This window comes from Apostichopus japonicus, chromosome 13 (assembly GCF_037975245.1).
Source record: "Apostichopus japonicus isolate 1M-3 chromosome 13, ASM3797524v1, whole genome shotgun sequence".
In the NCBI taxonomy this organism is placed as follows: Eukaryota; Metazoa; Echinodermata; class Holothuroidea; order Aspidochirotida; family Stichopodidae; genus Apostichopus; species Apostichopus japonicus.
This window is the reverse complement of record NC_092573.1, coordinates 2459593-2474829: the sequence shown is the minus strand read 5'-3', so window position 1 is coordinate 2474829 and position 15237 is coordinate 2459593. Positions and strand designations below refer to the sequence as shown.

The window sequence follows — 15237 nt, the reverse complement described above, 5'->3', positions numbered from 1 at the left end:
ATACGACAAAAAATGGGTCGAACGAGGGTGTAAACGTTTACTTTCTTTAACCTGGCCTATATACAATACTTTTAAATCGGATATGTGGCATGCAGGACTCCGAGGCTTTCAGGGGCCGATAGCTTCTACCTCCACGAATATGACCGTCGTCGTGCGTTAATTACTAGCCTTAGTGTTCTCAGAAGTGAACTACATTGTCAACAACTATGCCAACAAATTGCCTTCTGAGACCGCCATTGCCCTGTATTGTCCAAATTGTTTTTCTTTCATTTACAGCACGAGCGTAAGACCCACCCCATGCATGCCCCCCCCATCCCTCCCTCACCATGCACCCTATCAAATCAGTTACAGTCGAAAGTTGTTCTTCATCATGTACCGTACCAGCCGTATTTTAAAACAGTGACGTGTTTATTTGCTTTGTTTACAACATCTATATCAGTCGAACCTGTTTCGATCTATTCACATACTTATTTTTCTCTATACTGTACTTTCATGTCTTTGCTTCAAACGCTCTCACTGACAGTACGAGTAAAATATCCTGTTTCTATCACATAGACGGTTAGGAACTATTCATACTGTCAGTATATGAGAGTTTCGAAGCATGATATGTGAGACCAGCAAAGAGTGGTATTCGCAGTAGAAATCTTGTCCCATCTGACTGATTTATGCACCCAGTTGGGACAGTTTTATCTACACTGTACTTTCATGTCCCGCTTCAAAGTAGGCCTACTCGTATTGTCAGTGTGAACAGTATGAATATCATGTTTCTATCAGATAAAGGTTTTGAACTGTTCATACTGTCAATACGAGTGCTTCAAAGCATGATATGGGCCCGAGGACAGTTTAGGGAGTTATTAGCAATAGAAAATTGTCCCAACTGGCTGGAGTTGTCACCCAGTTGGGACAATTTGCTTTCTACTGTACTTTCATGTCTTACTTCAAAAGCCCTTGTATTGTCAGTGTGAGCAGTATGAATATCATGTTTCTATCAGATTAAAGGTTAGGAACTGTTTGCACTGTTAATACGAGTGCTTTGACGCATGATATGGGAAGACGGTTTAGAGAGGTATTAGCAATAGAAAAGTGTTCTACCAAGGTCTGGGATTTATTTCTTTTGGCATGAATATTCAACACGTGACATCAAAGAGAGTCAAAAATTCAGCAACTTATTTTCGTCAATTTTATAATATGTATATATGCCAACGTAATGTGTCTTAATCTCAATTAAGGAAGTTGCGGCTAATTTTACCTCGTTTGATTTTAACGCACTGAGAGTACGAAAAATAACACACAAACAAATACAATGTTGAAGTAGTTTTATCACTTCGTGTAATTAAACTGCATATTTAAAATTCGTGTCGGCTGCAAACAGCTTCCCCTTCATTCCTTTCGCCCACGGGTTTTAAAGGCTCAAGAAAGGTCGGAATTTATGCGTAACTTAATATTCATGTCTAATCGACACTTGTTAGGCTCTATAGGTATCTAGCACTTTGCAGGTTTCAAGGCGCTGTAGAAGTTATGCTTTTAGTATACGGGCATCATCCCTAATGAAGTCTACTGTGTCCTTCACAGCATTTGCGTGCCATGGATAGGCTGGCATAGGCAATATCGTTTTGATCAATATATCTTCGCTATTGATGTAGCACTGATCCATATTGCCCTCTTCTCTTGCCAAAATCTCACGCTCTGACGAGAATTTGCTGCACAACTCACCTCCCTTTTGACGATCTGAAAAAAATGCGGGTTTTGCGAATTCAGCAAAGTGTGAATTATTCGGCACGCTTGACTACTCGCCTATCGCTTCCGCATGATCGACTCGAAGTTCACTGGAGATAATAATTCCCTTTCATGCGGTTGAAGTTAGCAAGCTTCACGGTCCCTTGCTTTCTACAACCCGTTGGTGTAATTTGGCCTGGGGATTATTTTCAGCAGGCATCCGACCATAGAGAGTAAACACGAATTCCAATTGCATATAAAGTATATGGGCGGGCATTGGAACAAAATATGCAAGCTGCACTTACTTTGGACTGAAATAAGAGACTGCGCTGTCTAAGACACATGCGTGATCGCAGAGCATCGAAGTCACGGTTGTCTGAAAGATAACAGTTTTGTTTGCTCTATTTTCGCGCCTTTTTTGTACAACAGGGAAGATGAAAATGTCAGGAAATTGATTGGAAAAGGGTTAGCGACGGAGTAGTTTCAGGACGTATAAGTTCTTCTTCATGTCGCAAAGTATATGTCATTTTCAATGGTTAGGAAGAATTCGAAAATATATAAGATACGGGTAAGCATCCACCATATAAATAAGGTAGGCCTAGTTGTATGGTATATGATAGGCGAATACAGGATACGATTTTTGTGAGCTATATATGAATGAGCCATTCCCATCATTTCGGTGACGCTCTGTGAATGTATGGCGTTCCAAATTAAAGCAAGATAAGATCTATACCCGTCACTAAAGTTTGAAAGCAATGTTCAATTCTTATTATAGTAATATTTCAAGCGAGTAGCAGTAATAAACTATAAAATAAATATAGAATGTCGTGCATGAATTTAAAATATCTTTGAATGAATTGTATAAACTTATAATAAATTAAGAAAATTTGAAAACGAAATAAAGCTATGCATGCAGACCACCTTTTCATGGATTCAGGGTCTCTGTGTTTACAGGAATTGTGATACTAAAGGAATGGATTGTTGTGTAATGCGCTCATCAAATCGAAATGAAGTTGGGAGTTAGTAGACCAATGTGTCTCATTTCACATGTTTAAATTTCAAGAATTTGGTGTTCCTTTAAGGTTACCGTACAGCAAGTCTGACGTCACTTACAGTATACGTACCACGAGACCACTGCAACTCATGATTGATGATGATGATGATGATGATGATGATGATGATGATGATGATGATGATGATGATGATGATGATGATGATGATGATGATCATGATGATGATGATCATGATGATGATGATGATCATGATGATCATGATGATGATGATGATGATCATCATCATCATCATCATCATCATCATCATCATCATCATCATCATCATCATCATCATCATCATCATCATCATCATCATCATCATCATCATGATCATGATGATGATGATGATGATGATGATGATCATCATCATCATGATCATCATCATGATCATCATCATGATCATGATCATCATCATCATCATGATCATCATGATCATGATCATGATCATCATCATCATCATCATCATCATCATCATCATCATCATCATCATCATCATCATCATCATCATCATCATCATCATCACCATCACCAACACCATCGCCATCGCGATCGCCATCGTTACCGTCGTTTTCGTCGTCGTCGTCGCCATCACCATCGCCAATCGCCATCACAATCATCATCATCATCATCAACATCATCATCACCATCACCACCATCATCTTCATCATCACCATCACCACCATAATCACCATCAACATCATCGCCATCGCCATCGCCATCGCCATCACCATCACCGTCACAATCATTATCATCATCAACAACAACAACATCATCACCATTTCACCATCATCTTCATCATCATTACCATGACCACGATCATCACCATCATCATCATCGTCGACATCGCCATCGCCATCGTCAACGTACCGTCACCGACGGTCATCTTCGTCGTCGTCGTCATCTTCGTCATCATTGTCGTCGTCATCGTCGTCGTCATCATCGTCATCTTCATCATCATCATTATTTATTAATGTTACATGCATTATCATCCTTCCTCGATCCCCAATTAGCTAACGTTAATAGAGCGCCCCTAAAGTTCCACCAAAAGGTTTAGCGACAGAATAGAAGACGCATAAACCTTTATGCAAATGCATGGTTAAACACTATAATGGGTCAATAGCTCCGGGGTATGTGATATCATCGAGGGTATGAAATGGCGAAAATATAAAAAGGGTTCCCTTTTGTGTGAGAATTGATTCGGTGAATTTTCTCCGAAATAGGTGGAAAAATTTCTCACAAACTATTGTAGCTTCATTCATATCGATCGAATAAATGTCCTGACCAATCGTAAGTGATCTAGGCTTATCATCTCTCCACTACCGTGAACATCATTGACGCAGTAATAGTATCCGAACATATTGTCCGTATTTATCGTTTACAACTAGGTCAAGTCTGTGCGGAATGAAAACTGTTGGTCACTGCAAATATATATATATATATATATATATATATATATATATATATATATATATATATATATATATATATATATACGACCTTCCTTATCGGTTTCGAACCTCTGGACATACAATCAGCGTCCATAGCGTAGTGGTTATGGTGTCCGCATATAAAGCGGGAGGCCCGGGCTCGAATCCCGGTGGAGGCTGGAAGTTTTTCACTGTTCTGAATTTTCCAACTCATTACGATTTCAGTTATATATATATATATATATATATATAACAGTGAAAAAACTTCCAGCCTCCACCGGGATTGGAACCCGGGCCTCCTTTTATATGCGGACACCCTAACCACTATAGGCTATGGGCGCTGATTGTATGTCCAGAGGTTCGAAACCGGTTAGGAAGGTCGTAATTCCACTGTAGGCGATTGTCACCTGTATCAAACAATACTAGTTCTGTTTTGATGACATATCTGCCTTACACTATAGAGATCAAACATGATGTTAACCAACTCGAAATCATTTGTGATTCCTAAAGCCAGGTCTCGAAAGAGATACTTTGAACAGACTCTATTTTAATGAAATGGAGGTAAACGACAAAGGCAAATGAATATATATATAACTGAAATTGTAGTAAGTTGGAAAATCCAGAACAGAAAATCCAGATCAGCGTCCATAGCCTATAGTGTTTAGGATAGTAAAACAGCCAATGTTTGATTTTTGCAGAGCTTTCGAGCAAAACTAGCTCTTCTTAACACCTAAAGTGACAAGGAGTAGCAGGAATTGAAACTTTCTATGAGAGAATAGTGTCGGCATGGCAGTTTTGTCAATACGACTGGTACTGATTTCTGCTGGATTGTGACTATATTTATGGGAAGTTATAATTCTTTGCCGATTGGTTCAGTCAACTGGAAGTGAATGAGGAGTCAAATATATTATTTAGTCAATGCTATAGCCTTATATAGCTCCATGTATGTCGATGGCCTTATAGCTCATTATATAGTTCGTATTGGTGACCTAAGAGGACTCATGTAAAGGAAATTCACTTACTACAGAACACTTTCCCAATAGTTGATTCAGTTCATTTAACGCACAACTTTATAATTTATACAGAATCGCTTATGTTTGTTGACACACCGTTCATTTCATTCTCTCACGGTCGGCTTGCTATAACGTTGACCCTATAGCTTTTGAAGAAGACATTAACACAAGTTGACTGGAGTTTAAAAGAACATTAGTACTTCAAGTAGAGAAACAGACTTGGAAATGAGTATTATATCGATCATTTTGACAATTTGGTATTGCGTGAAGAATAACAACGGTATGATCTCATGCATCACAGTCCTCGTGGTTAACAAGTTACTAGGCACGATTTATATTCTTAATATGTCATACTCCACGCAAGAAGACACAAAGAAAGAAACATTACCTTTAAAGAATGACTTTAAACACATAATTATTTTGATATGTTGTAAACCATTAAAAAAACCCATTGCATTCATGCCAGCCAGGTTGCGTTTCTACGTAACGCTTTTAATTATCTCACCTCCCTACATGTAATACACATGGGGATGAGGTATTGCACTTCACCCACATCAGAAATGTGATAAAGTGTGTGAGTAGGCTAAGTGAGTGAGTGTGTCAATGAGTGAGTGAGTGAACAAAACAGGCGGGTGTCGCGAACTCATCCTAGACCGTAAGTTCAAATTTGGTGGGTAGGTGCCATGTAAACTCGTACCTGCGTGATTGATGACGTCATAGGTCAAGGTCAAATGTCAAGAAACCTAAAAATTGGGTTGTAGCCATTTTCTGCTTGATGTAAGGGGTAAGCCATTAAACCACACAATAGGAATATAATGATTAGAAGAATTAGAAATATGACAGATTTAGGTGTTCAGGGTAGGGGTTAAAAGTCATTATAGGTAAAAGGTCAAATTGGAATAAATTATGCGAAAAAAGTATGTCGCGAGCTCCTCCAAGACAGTAAGTCCGATCACGCTCACACTTGTTGGGTAGGTGCCTGACCATGTAAACTCGTGCCTGTGTGATTGATGAAGTCAAAGGTCAGAGGTCAAGGTTAACAAAATGTATTTTGAGCCATTTTCTGCTTGATGTAGAAAGAAACCCTTACACCACACGAAATGTAGAGAATAATGGGAATTCTTCAAAAAATAGTACTTATGTGGTTGTTAAAGATCGAGGCCAAAGTTCAATGTAGGCCAATGGTCAAATTGACCTAAATTGTGCGAAAAAGTGTGTCGCGAACTCCTTCTAGACCGTAAGCCCGAGCACGTTCAAAATTGGTGGGTAAGTGCCTGACCATGTACACTCGTGCCTGCGTGATTGATTACGTCATAGGTCAGAGGTCAAAAAATGGTTTTTAGCCAGTTTATACATGTCAACATGTCAGTAGGAAGAAACCATGAAACCACACGATATTTAAAATAGTGCAGATTTTGGTGTTTAGGGTCGAAGCCAGAGGTCAATTAAGGTCAATTTGGCCTCATTTGTGCGAAAAGGCGTGTCGCGAACTCCTGCTACACCATAAGTCCGATTAAGTTCTAACTTGGAGAGTAGGTGTCTGACCTTGTAACCTTTGTGCCTGCATGATTGATGCAGTCTTAGGTCTAACGTCAGAGGCCAATTGTCGAAAAACCTAAAAATTGGTTTGTAGCTATTATTTTTCTGCTTGTCAACAAGTAAGAGAGAGCCATTGCACCACATTATATGTAGAGAATTATGATACAAATACTAGAATATTAATTTTGGATGTTGAGAGTTAGTTTGAAAGGACAATATAGGTCAGAGCTGAAATTGGCCCAAAATTGATGCCTTGCATGAAACAACATTGGTGGTTCCCCCCTTCTTTTAAATGGTCCTAATTTTTGAGGATTCCATATACTTTTCTTTACTCTAAACTAAACTAAGACGTAAATACTGGATTCCAGCCTATTAACAAAGATATCAACCAGATGCATTCAGTGGTAACCCACTTATATCATGGAGGAGATGAGATCTGCAGTTGCATGAATTACCCTCTTGTTTTTGCCTGGATTATTTAGTGTAATACACAGATGCAGCACAAAACCTAATGGGGGAAGATAGGACCTTATTGACCTCAAATGACATTAAACACATTGCGCTACAATGATTTTCAAGGGGAAATGGCATCGATTGTCACCCACAGATGTTGCTTATGTGAAGTTGAAAGAACAAGCTTTGGTTGAGAATGTCAGAATTATAATACAATGAATTAACATTGAGATCTGCACCGAGGAGCTGACGTCATATTTAAGTTAGCCTTAAGGGAGCATTGCAAATATTTAACATATTTTAAAGGTGAAAATATCTTGGAAAACTGAACAACTTTATAAAGAGACTTTACTGTAACACCTACATATTTTCTTTTCTTTCTTGTTGTTGTTCTAGGACTAATATATTAAGACTAAATTTCTGACTAAAGTCATCCATTGAAGCTGTACTTTGAGGTGGTTAGAAAAAGAAAAAGCTTACATCACCTAACCCTGACAGTGACCAACGATTTTATGAATTGACCTCATGGAGAAGATCCACCTTTGGGCAATTTACAGTTTAAAAAAAGACTCTTTCTTTTAAAAAAACAGCTTTCAATATATAGGCCTACCATTGTCTACCAAAGGCCTACCATTGCCATTGGCCTACCATTGCCTACCATAGGCCTACCATTGTCTACCATAGGCCAACCATTGTCACAGGCCTACCATTTTCTACCATAGGCCTACCACTGTCATAGGCCTACCATTGTCCACCATAGACCTACCATTGCCATAGGCCTACCATTGTCATAGGCTTACCATTGTCTACCATAGGCCTACCATTGTCTACCATAGGCCTACCATTGTCTACCATTGTCTACCATAGGCTTACCATTGTCATAGGTCTACCATTGTCTACCATAGGCCTACCATTGTCATAGGCCTACCATTGTCATAGGCCTACCATTGTCTACCAAAGGCATACCATGGTCATGGGCCTACCATTGTCTACCATAGGCCTACCATTGTCTACCGTAGGCCTACCATTGTCTACCATAGGCCTACCATTGTCTACCATAGGCCTACCATTGTCATAGGCCTACCATTGTCATAGGCCTACCATTGTCTACCAAAGGCATACCATGGCCATGGGACTACCATAGGCCTACCATTGTCTACCGTAGGCCTACCATAGTCATAGGCCTACCATTGTCTACCATAGGCCTACCATTGTCCAAAGAGGAGACACATTTTTGAAAGACTTTACAATTTTCTATCAGTCCTGATGTCTTCTGTCTTTATATTTATATTGTTTGTATTGTTTATATTGTTTATATTGTTTAAATTGTTTATATTGTTTATATTGTTTATATGGTTTATATGGTTTATATTGTTTATATTGTTTGTTATATGGATATATTGTTTGTTATATTGTTTATATGTCTTCATTATATGTTTGTTTCATTTTCTGTACACGTAAGAGGAACAAAAGGAAAGAAGTAAAACAAAAGAAATGAGCAACGTACAAGTTGACATGGAACACATGCAAGAGAAGCAAACCAATGAACAGATGTAGCGACACTGAAATATTCAAAAGTGTAGAAGATTTAAACCAGAGGAAGACACTTGAAAACCACCTGTGAAACGATGTAAGCAGCCGTGCACACACGCACAGATACATTTACACCATGGTGATGCTCAAATGTGTGATACTATTGCGGTATTTCCCTCATGGAATAGACATATACTGGTACAGTAGCATCTACATGAAAGCCTTACAACTTCGATAAATTAATATTACATGCTTCGTACAATACGAGGGCAGCCATTATTTCTACGTCGCGTTCATAATTTTATGTACGCTATCCACCAATGGCAGCCTTCTTGGCAAAACGTCGTCTCATTAGTGGGTGGTTCCTCCCCCCATCACGGGCCTTTCAGCGGGACGAAACTGGCGCGCATGCTGACAGCGATGATATAAATCACAGCTGTACTGTATTACACAGCGGAGGGTCGTTTTGTATAAGAACGGGTGATAAATACCACAAGCCAGGAATGTTGTTGTTATCTGTCCCTGTTTCCCTCAAGCCGTAAAAAACCTCAGGGACGAACAGCTCAAAATAATAATAAGCGTGGATGCTAAGTCTGGATTTAGGAATTGGAAAAGTTATTCCCAGAGGGTACTAAAAGCAATTTGAGACGCTCCGCTCGTAAATTGCGCTCTCGGTGTTTCGTTAAGGTCATACGCATTTATCACAGTAAATGCTGTATTGCGCCTGCGCATGGGATTTCTCGCGAGCTTGCTGAAAGCTTGCTGAGGCCATCTCTTTTACAAGAACGCGAGTTTAACAAGACTACGTTTTTTTTAGTCGTTCACCGCGGAGATTTTTTTTTTTAATCATAAACCACTTTACAAAAACGTCAATATGCTGACCGGATTTTAAATTATACGTAATTGTGGTTGCATCTTTTGCGTGTTGCGGCTAGTTAAGTTTCACAATAGTCACTTCTTTGACTACCTATTATGCTAAGCCGTTTCTTCTGATAGATTCACAGTTAAACCTTTTGACGTGATTAATACCTTCACGGGATCTTCGTTTATATACAATCATACTTCTTTAGGAAGATGTATGACCGTCTCCCGCCTTCATGATTTTCACGGTTTTGAGGTTGATGAAGTAGAGAATAAATCATAAATTATAATCATATCTCAATCAAACTGGGTCGCAGACGTTAATGGCAGCTCGGCCGACAATTAGTCTTTAGTTCACTTTTATTTTATGTATTTATATATATACTTATCTATATATGTATATATATATATATAAATAAATATATATATATATATATATATATATATATATATATATATATATATATATATATATATATATATATATATATATATATATATATATAATTGGAATCGTAGATATATATATGTATATACGGTATATATATATGTGTAGTGTGTATAGTCGATATGTAAATGCTGCAAATTCGCTGCATAAACGAGGGCGTGTGGCATCACGTGACGTCACGATGACGTCACTAATATAAATTAAAGTAAGATATGTCCTACGCGCTGAGATAACGACACTGGAGACGGTTGAAACGAAGGACGAAATTTTATACGTCAGTTTATCATTTGTTCAATATAGAAAATGAGAAAAAGGACATTTATTGTTAAGAAAATCCTTATATCAGTATTCCATCAGCGGAGTTTGCTTAAAAGTCAAACAATTGTCATTTATGCTGAAACTTAAGAAAACTCAACCGGGAAAACCTCTAGTTATATTTTTTTCAATGACAAACGGTATTGAATGTCATCCCAGGGTGTTATGTGGTTCGTGTGAAGCTTAAAGAACATGATTTTGGTCGAGTTATAAGAATAGAAAAAAACAAACAAAGTATTACTTTTATATTTTAGGTCAGGACTGAGGAGCCGACGTCATCATCAGTTTAGCCTTAAAGGAGCATTCCATAGATTTAGTATATATTTTGAAGCTGAATGTTTTGAAAACCGGAATAGCTATAAAAACGTTACTAGCACTCCATTTAATAAAAACAAAATCTTGGACTAAGACTTATAGCGATTGATATTCTGTCAAAGTCGTCCTTTAAACAGTCCTGTTCAAGTTGTTAATTTGATTTATAAGGTTTCCATAATTGAATTGTTGACTTGATAATGATAAATGTGCGCACGGCATCGCATACTCCTGACATATCGCCACCTGCTGTATACGGACGGCTGTATACACTCCATTGGCCTAGTACACTACTATATATATATATATATATTATGACATCAGTTACGCAAATTGCCCATAGTAAAGGCAAACAATGTTTCCTCATGTATGCTCAATAACGGTTACTAATTTTTATAAAAAAAATAATAAGTTATTAAAAATTAAAATGGTTCCGTGCATGCAGGCTTCGACTCGACATATACGCTTGTACAAATTTAATCAGACTGAGTGAAGTGAAATAGCAGTTTAATTAGATTTGCATACGATCGTTGTTATTAAAAATCATTCGGATCAAGGCTTGCAATCGCTATATATTTGAAGAGACGTATTAAAAGCTATGTAACAAGAAAAAACAACAAATCTTCATCCATCTGGAGATTAAAGGCGTATCAGAAAGATTATGCGCGCCAAAACAACCGTGATGCAAAACCAGGCTCGGCATGCATATGATTTTCAACAATTAGGTTTACATTTAGGCGTATGCATTCGCAGGCTTTATAAATATATATTATATATATATATATATATATATATATATATATATATATATATATATATATATATATATATATATATATATATATATATATCAGGTGCGTACCCAGGGGGCGGTGTTGGGGGCGCGCGCCTCCCGGGTAAGAAAAAGAGGAGAGAAGGAAAAAAGAGAAGAAAAAAGGAAAAAAAGAGGGGAAAAAGAGGAGGAGGAGAGGAAGGAAGGAAGGGAAAAGAAAAAGAAGAAAGAGAGAAGAAGGAGAAAAGGAGGGAGTAAAAGAAAAACGCGAAGACACCGGGAAGAGAAAGAGGAACAGTGACATCATTACAGCGCTGAAGAGTATGCCAGTGACGGATCAATGATTTCGTAAAAGTGTGCCTCACCCTACCCCTTACACCGACAACTCCATTTTTTTGACGTTTCCATTTTCCTCTCTCACTAATGATCTATATATATACTATATATGGTCTATCAAAACGCGTGTGTAGAATTGTGCTATGAAACCAACTGTGGCTGGTCTCGAACTCGACCGTGTCGTCGGGGAACATGACGCATTTTGGGATGGGGGCGACCGCCCCCCCCCCCCCATTCAGCATTTTTTTTTAAATGATATCGCTAAGTAATTTCAAAATAGAAAGTGCTTAGATGCAACTTACAAGGCCTGGGATATGTCATTTCCAGCGATCTGGGAGACATTTTCGGCCAAAATTTGCTTGTACGCTTCGCGCTAACAAATGGTCCTGGGTAGTGCCATTTCCAGCGATCTGGGAGGCATTTTCGGCCAAAATTGTCACATTTTGTTGGTGTAATTTGGCGATGACACCCTATTCTTCGTTTATCTGCAAATTAGCCAGGCCCTGAAAGGGTCATTTCCGGCGATCTAGGGAGTATCTTTACTCAAAATTTGTCTGTGTGCTACGCGCCAACCAGTGGTGGCGCTCTGCTTAGATAGTGTCGAAAGCGCCCCTACAGACCATTCTCGCCCCTCCTGACCAATACCCCTAGCTCCGCCACTGCCGCCGCGCCTCCTACGCCTATGTGTGTAGTGTTCGGTTTCGGAAATATCTGCTATTTTTTCATTTCCTTCAACCAAGTTTTATAATAGCCGTTATAAGAGGTTTAATATTTGTACACCAATAAATTAACTGTGTCTGAATTTTCGAAAATTCCTTCACCAACATTCTGCATCACACTTCCCTCTACTCGTGCAATTTTGACCGGTCTGTTAGGTTGTCCATAGATGAAATTTTGTACAACATTATGGGTATGTTTTGAAGTGAGTTTATTCACGAGAAATGTGAATTTTCAAATTCTGAACAAATTTGGGGCTTAAAACCTTGAAAAGTGGGGCTGACGGGTATTGTGGGCCGCGACGTAGAATCACCTACAAAAGCAAAGACCCACAGGACATGCGATCAGGTCGAACATGACGTGTGCCGGGTTGACAATCTTCAAAAAGGTTATGTATGAAAAAAAAAACTATTAGGAAATACTTGGTTCTCAGGCCAAAAGTGTACATCTGGTTGGTCATTTCAAGCCCGAGAAGTGCCGTTTCCGGTGATCTGGGGGGGGGGGGGTTATCAAAACCAGAAATTTTCTTGTACGCTGCGCGCCGACCGATGGTGGCGCTCCGCTTAGATAGTAATTCGCGCCCCCCGGGTTAGAAAATCCTGGATACGCGCCTGTATATAGATATATATATAGATATATATATATTATATATATATATATAACATGTTATATTTACAAAATATTAGTATATATAAGTGTAAACGCTTAAGGAACATCCCTTAATCCATACATCCACCCGAACACATCCCCTTGGCAGCATGATCATAGCCTATAGGCTACTTCGACTCAAATATCTCTTCTCCGTCGCCCCTCTTCTTCTAAGGCATGTGACGAAGAAAGACAGAAAATTTGCAAATTGTCGTCATGAACTTTCAGATTTACGATTAAGGGGAAACCAGTAGACCGATATTATTCATTACAGGGTTCCACTCCCTTTGTGAAGGGCAAAAAAACACTTAACTTACTTCGAGGACTTCGAGAGACTACCTTTTAAAACTCATTTCTTGTCAGTACTGCGGCGGCCAGTTTTGGTGAAGTTTTCGCATGGTCACGTGGCTTTTTAGAAAGATCCCATGCACGTATTAGCTATATCATTACGTACGTTATGCAGTTAGCATATCAGTGTGTAAGATGTTAATCTGTTTGGCTATTTTGTGACGTGATGAAAAGTTCATAGCATTCATCGACACTGGAATACTTAAATTTGAAGCTGTCTCGTCATATTTTTCTATATCTGACGTAACAACATGCGTGCCCTTGGGGTGCATACGTGCACCGGGTGTGTCTGCGTTTGACAACTCAAACCGGTTGTCTTTTTTTCCTTCTTTCTTCCCTATAGTCAGGAAAAAGATTTTCGAGCGCATGTCCTAGCCATCTGGCCGTGTGAAGCACCAGTGCAGCCGCCCACATATACTCATTTACAACGGATACATATATTGAACGCCCAAAGGGTAAATATTAGTAATAATGCTTGCTGCCATTAGTTAAGTTACGGATTACCTTTGAAATGGATTAACTTTGTCCTCCGAGCCGCGCGAAATGACGAGTCAATACCGACGCATGTGCACTCTTTCCTTCTTTCTTTCCATTTTTCTCTCTCTTTTTTTATATATTTTTTTTTACAGGCTCTTGTGGTAAGTGGCAAATGACTTGGCCCTATCGTACAAACCGCTCGTCATATAGTTCACGAGCCGTGTGCATACCTGGAAATGACATTGTTTATGCACGGGCGTATAAAGTTTGCCTCTAGTCTCTCTACGCATGGCAGATGACGTGTTCATCTCTTTGATGCTCGGGGAGCAAATAAAGGTAATTGTTTCTTTGCCACGTGACCGAAGGATGTCTGGTATGAATGATAACAAACTTTGAATATAGGAAAAAAGAATTCTGTCGTTATTATTGAGTTTTGCTTACACGTCACTTATACACAATGAAGCAAAAGGGTCGGAGGTGTCCCTTGAAATTCCTCCCCAAGTCGCTTAATTACCTGTATCGAATGACGGAAACTAAGATGTGAGTCCCAGTTACACCAGTTTTAGAGTAACAGCTACCTAGTTACACTACACATTTATTTGTACAGTACTCTGTTGTCAGTTCTGCCTATAGCATCTCAACTACATAGGAGATCCGCGACAAGCAATTTCGAACTTATATCCCATGGCTATTCCTAAGGCCGCTGCATGGTTCAAACCCCTTTCCTATATATAGCCAATTATTGATTTGCATTTTAAATTTTAAATGGCATATTAGATAACATTTTGAGTAATCTGTGTCGCCATATTGTCATTCCGGCAGTGTAGTTCTAGAATGTGCCATATTCTACGCACATAAGTGCTAACATGCACGTTTGCCATATTGCGACAAATCAGGATGTGACATAAATTCGTCCAAAGTATACGACTGCAGTCGACGATTCCATAAGTGTATATATTAATGCCAAGCCACACACGTTGTTCAATACAACAAGACACCTCTGTGTGTAACCTTCAGTGAGATCTAGTTTATTTCATAGGATGTTTCCTTCTGCTCGTCTCTCTCTATCCCTTCTCTGTCTCTCCACATCTCTCTCCTTTCGCTCTCTTTCATATTTTCTTTATATACTTGATCATGCAGGGAAGAAAGGAAAGAGACACCGATTATTTTGACCTTTCTGCTTGCGAAGCTAATGTTCAACCTTTGCTGAGTTTTTTTTTCTAACAAAACATGCTTTTAACGACTTTTTCGCAAATTAACGCTTGAGGTT

General features: G+C 38.8%; 1 long non-coding RNA gene across 2 annotated transcripts; it reads left to right on the top strand.

Moving 5' to 3' along the window:
- The first annotated feature begins 1993 nt into the window (after nucleotides 1-1993).
- On the top strand, nucleotides 1994-14326 carry LOC139978762 (uncharacterized). Of its 2 annotated transcripts, none has more exons than XR_011797005.1 (5): nucleotides 1994-2284; nucleotides 7597-7655; nucleotides 8663-8830; nucleotides 13834-13945; nucleotides 14120-14326. It is a non-coding gene; the product is annotated as an uncharacterized lncRNA (long non-coding RNA). The 2 variants fall into 2 exon arrangements; XR_011797006.1 differs by having other exon boundaries at nucleotides 8663-8931.
- The last annotated feature ends 911 nt before the right edge of the window (nucleotides 14327-15237 follow it).